The 5,061-nt window shown below is 47.0% G+C and overlaps 1 pseudogene; it reads right to left on the bottom strand.

The window, feature by feature from the left end:
- Nucleotides 1–79, bottom strand: LOC112067322 (uncharacterized; annotated as a pseudogene).
- Nucleotides 80–5,061: the final 4,982 nt, after the last annotated feature.

The raw sequence follows: 5,061 nt of genomic DNA, 5'->3' as shown, positions 1-5,061 counted from the left end.
GTGTCATCCATGCGCAGGGGCCATGCTAATCTTCTCTATATCATTCCAATTTTAGTATATGTGCTGCCGAAGAGAGCACTAGCTGTTGTTTTATTATGTACCAGGTTTATGTAATTCTGCCAATGGACATTTGGGTTTCTTTCGGTGTATTTTTTTAAAAAATAAATTTATTTTATTTATTTATTTTTGGCTGCATTGGGTCTTCATTGCTGTGTGTGGGCTTTCTCTAGTTGCAGCGAGCAGGGGCTACTCTTCATTGCAGCGTGGGCTGCTCATCGCAGTGGCTTCACTTGTTGGAGAGCACGGGCTCTAGGTGTGCAGGCTCAGTAGTTACGGCTCACGGGCTCTAGAGCACAGGCTCAGTAGTTGTGGCGCCCGGGCTTAGCGGCTCCGCGGCACGTTGGATCTTCCCAGACCAGGTCTCAAACCCGTGTCCTCTGCATTGGCAGGTGGATTCTTAACCACTGCGCCACCAGGGAAGTCCTGGTGTATCTATTAATTCAATAGCAATTGGAGTAATAGTGTGATAAGTCCCAAGCACAGTCATAGATGCTAGAGATACCATGGTTTCTGGAGCTTACTTACATTGTAATGGAGGAACGAGGAGTGAACACATAAACAAGTAGCAAAATTCCAGATGGAAAAGATTAGACCTATTTTGGATTAGGTGGCCAGTGTGGACTTTTTTAAGGAGGGGCAGTTGAGCTGAGACCTAAAGAATGGGTCATGTGAAGAGTTAGGGGAATAAGCAGAGAGAACAGCTAATGCTAGAGTCCTACGGTGGGAGCAAATGTGGCATTTTCTGGGATCAAGGAAGGCCAGCCTGGCTGTAGGCAAGTTACCAGGGGAGAGAGTAGGATGAGACAGGCAGGAATGGTATGCAGGGCTCTTGGTAAGGAGCTTGCATGGGAACCATTGAAAGCTCTGAGCAGGAGAGTGGCGTGGTCAGGTTTAGAAGCTCTCTACTAGAGATGGGGATAGTGGATTGTTGGGGGCAGGAATGGAAGCAGGGAGGCCAGGTGTCAGGCTCTTGTGGTTTTATAGGTGAGAAATGGTGGCTCAGAGTAGGGCTGTGTGGCCGTGAAGATGGAGGGAAGTGGTGGACGACGCTGCTGTGAATAGCATTGTACATGATATTTGTGCCCACGTGAGTATTTCTGTAGGATTGATTCCAAGAAGGGAATTGCTGCATTAGAGTCTGAGTAATGATAGCCAGCATTCATTCAGTGCTGACTATGTGCCAGGTACTATTTTAAGTGCTTTTCATGTAATTGAGCCATAAATAAGCAGTAATCTCAGGGCCCCTAGAATGGTTAAGGATTAAAAACATAAACATGATATTCAGTGTTGTTGGCAGTTGAATTAAAAAACCTCCCAAGGGACTTCCCTGGCGGTCCAGTGGTTAAGCCTCCAAGCTTCCACTGTAGGGGGCATGGGTTCAATACCTGGTCGGGGAACTAAGATCTCGCATGCTATGAGGTATGGCCAGAAAAACAAAACAAAACAAACAAACAAAACCCCCAAACCCTCCTGAGCAGTCAGAGTCTATGGAGCTCTCTAAGATGGAGGGATCCTAGAGAGGCCACGGGCTGCATGTGATTTATGTCAGAGGCATTTATGTGGAGCAGTTGCTTGAAGAGTTTAGAGGGTACTTGCCTGAGTCTGCCGTGGTAAGGACTTTTTGAGGAAATGGCATTCGAGTTGGGGTTTGAAGTCTGGAGGAAAGGCTTGACTAGGCAGAGAGAGGAAGACAGGGTGCGTTTCAGGTGTGTGGAATGTTGTGATTTAAAGTCTGCAGGTGGCGGACTTCCCTGGTGGTGCAGGGGTTAAGCATCCACCAGCCAATGCAGGGGACATGGGTTCGAGCCCAGGTCCAGGAAGATCCCACATGCTGCGGAGTAACTAAGCCTGTGCGCCACAACTACTGAGCCTGCGCTCTAGAGCCTGCACCACAACTACTGAGCCTGCATGCCACAACTACTGAAGCCTAGAGCCCGTGGTCAGCAACAAGAGAAGCCACCACAATGAGAAGCCTGCGCACCGCAATGAAGAGTAGCCCCTGCTCGCTGCAACTAGGGAAAGCCTGTGCACAGCAGCGAAGACACAACGTAGCTAAAAATGAATGAATGAATGAATGAATGAATAGCTTTTCTTGTTCCTTCACTGATCTTGATGCTAGCAGTTTTGGGACTTCCTTCAGTGATATGACCAAAGGGTAAAATGGTGGCGGGGGGGAGGGAGAGAACATTGACATAGGCATATGTCTGGGGCTCAGCTTCTCCATTATTGCTTTTTTCTACACGGCCCTTCCACTGCCAACCACAGCCTAGCTGACAGGAGCCTTTCAAGTGACAATTCCACTTCACCAGAATAATTGGGCAGAGGGCTTAGGGCATACAAGCAAGGTAAATAACAGAGATGACCTGGTAGTAGTGGAAGGTAAGGCAGGGAAAATGGGAGGGAGCCAAGACTGAATGGATTTGAATGCCAACTTAATGTTTTTTTTTCCTCTGTCAGATTTTTTGAAAATCAGAATCAAACCCATCACTGAGCCCTTTTGTAATTATAAGGCAGTGGGGATTGAAGAGATGTTCAAGTAACTTTTATGGAGCACCTGTTCTATGATGGGGAGGATGCCAGGTGGTTTTGCATACATGTTTGACCAGGTCGTCGAGGAGATTAAATCATGAAGTCAGAATTGGTGTCTCCATTTTACAGATGAATAGACTGAAGGTCAGAGAGGTCGTGCAGTTTGCCCGGGTCACCCAGTTAGGAAGTGGCAGAGCCAGAAGTCAAGCCCAAGTCTTCACACCTGGAGGGCATTAGTGATGGGCCATGCTCCTTGCTGAAGGAGCAGCAAGGAAAACAGAGCCCGAGGAGATGTTAGTGGGTTTGGAGATGAGGGGGCCATTGGTAACATTTGAGGTTACAGATTTCCCAGAAGTGAGTGGGGCCGGTCTAGCTGTATCCTGGAGGTAGATACAGCAGCCAAAGAGGAAAAGACTGTTACTCAGACTGAGAAGGACTGTGGAACCTGGAGTTCCAGGCGCAGCAGTGTTAGGACCAGGTGAAGGGAGGGCTCGCAGGCTAACAGTGAGAGCAGAGACCTGGAAGGTACAGCTAAATGCATGGCTGCTCAGCCTTTCTAATGTCAAAGGTTTGGTATGTGCACGATGTTCTCTTTGGAAACATTGCTTATTTACTATATGTGCTGATTCTCAAGGGATTGGAGCGACTCTGGAAGGCTGCATGGCTTCCTTCCTCCTCCCCTCTGCTGGTGTAATGCTATCAATCTGTGGTAAGAGACCTGCTCATTGCTAGCATCTCTGTTATTTACCTTGCTTGTTATGCCCTAAGCCCTCTGCCCAGTTATTCTGGTGAAGTGGAATTGTCACTTGAAAGGCTCCTGTCAGCTAGACTGTGGTTGGCAGTGGAAGGGCCATGTAGAAAAAAGCAATAATGGAGAAGCTGAGCCCCAGACATATGCCTATGTCACTGTTCTCTCCCTCCACCCCACCCCCCGCCATTTTACCCTTTGGTCATATCACTGAAGGAAATCCCAAATCTGCTAGCATCAAGAAATCAGTGCAGGAACAAGAGAAGCCACCGCAACGAGAAGCCCGTGCACCGCAACAGAGTAGCCCCCGCTCGCCGCAACTAGAGAAAGCCCGCGTGCAGCTACGAAGACCCAACGCAGCCAAAAATTAAAAAAAAAAAAAAAGAATCAGTGCAGGACTTGATTTTATCAGCCATCATTCCCATTAAAGACATCTAGCCTGATGACATGCAAGTGTCCATAATTATTAGAACCATTTTTGGAAAAGAGTTTCTGCATGTTCTCCTTAGTAGTGGTACTTGATGAGAATGGACTCATTTCATAAATTAGGAGCAAACTCATTGGTCAGCAGAACTTGAATTTAGGTGAGACTGTTCTTAGTTCTTACTAATGCTTTTCAGTGTGAATAATCATACATTTGCTGCAGAAATATTAATGAGTTTGATTACAGGGTGCTGCCTAAGATACTGACGGGGTTTTTCAAGGTATATGATGCAAACTCTTTATTTCCTTTTTTTTTTTTTTTTTTCTTTTTTTGGCCTACTGCGCGGCTTGTGGGATCTTAGTTCCCCAACCAGGGATTGAATCCGGGCCCTCAGCAGTGAAGGCACGGAGTCCTAACCACTGGACCCCAAGGGAATTCCCTTTATTTCCTTTTTCAAATATGAAACATTCTGATTCTGAAACACTTCTGTTTCAAGGGATTTCGAATAAGGTATTGTGGACCTATACTGCCTTCTGCTGACCTCAGAGTTAAGTCCAGACTGCTACCTTTTTTTTTTTTTTTTAATTTATTTATTTTATTTTTTTATTTTTGGCTGCATTGGGTCTTCCTTGATGTGTGTGGTCTGCTCCAGTTGCTGTGCGTGGTCTGCTCTTCGTTGCGGTGTGCGGGCTTTTCATTGCGGTTGCTTCTTTTGTTGTGGAGCATGGCTCTAGGTGCGCGGGTTTCAGTAGTTGTGGCACGTGGGCTCTAGAGCGCAGGCTCAGTAGTTGTGGCGCACGGGCTTTGTTGCCCTGCCGCGGCATGTGGGATCTTCTAGGACCAGGGCTCGAACCCATGTCCCCTGCATTGGTAGGCAGATTCCCAACCACTGCGCCACCAGGGAAGCCCTACCATTTTTTTTTTAAGCCTCATCTTCCGTCACTCTACAGGCTCAGAATGAGCTAAACACTTCCCAGATGCGCCCTCTTTCGGGCCACCTTGTGTGTTATAGCTTAAATAGTACCCCTTCTCCCCTTCTCTTCTGCTGTCACACTAGTCCAGGCCATCATCCTCTCTCACCTTAACTGTGACACTCTTCCCCTTCCAACCGCAACCCCGCCCCCACCCCATGGCTTTCCATCATTTTTAGAATAAAATCCAGAATCCTGACAGTGCCTGTAAGAGCCTTCATGATGTGGCCCCTGACTCTGTCTACAGCCTCATCTACCATTCTTCCCTTTTTTTAAGATTTTTTTGATGTGGACCATTTAAAAAGTCTTTATTGAATTTGTTACATTAT

This window comes from Physeter macrocephalus, chromosome 17 (genome assembly GCF_002837175.3).
Source record: "Physeter macrocephalus isolate SW-GA chromosome 17, ASM283717v5, whole genome shotgun sequence".
Lineage (NCBI taxonomy): Eukaryota > Metazoa > Chordata > Mammalia > Artiodactyla > Physeteridae > Physeter > Physeter macrocephalus.
This window is presented reverse-complemented; position numbering and strand designations above follow the sequence as displayed.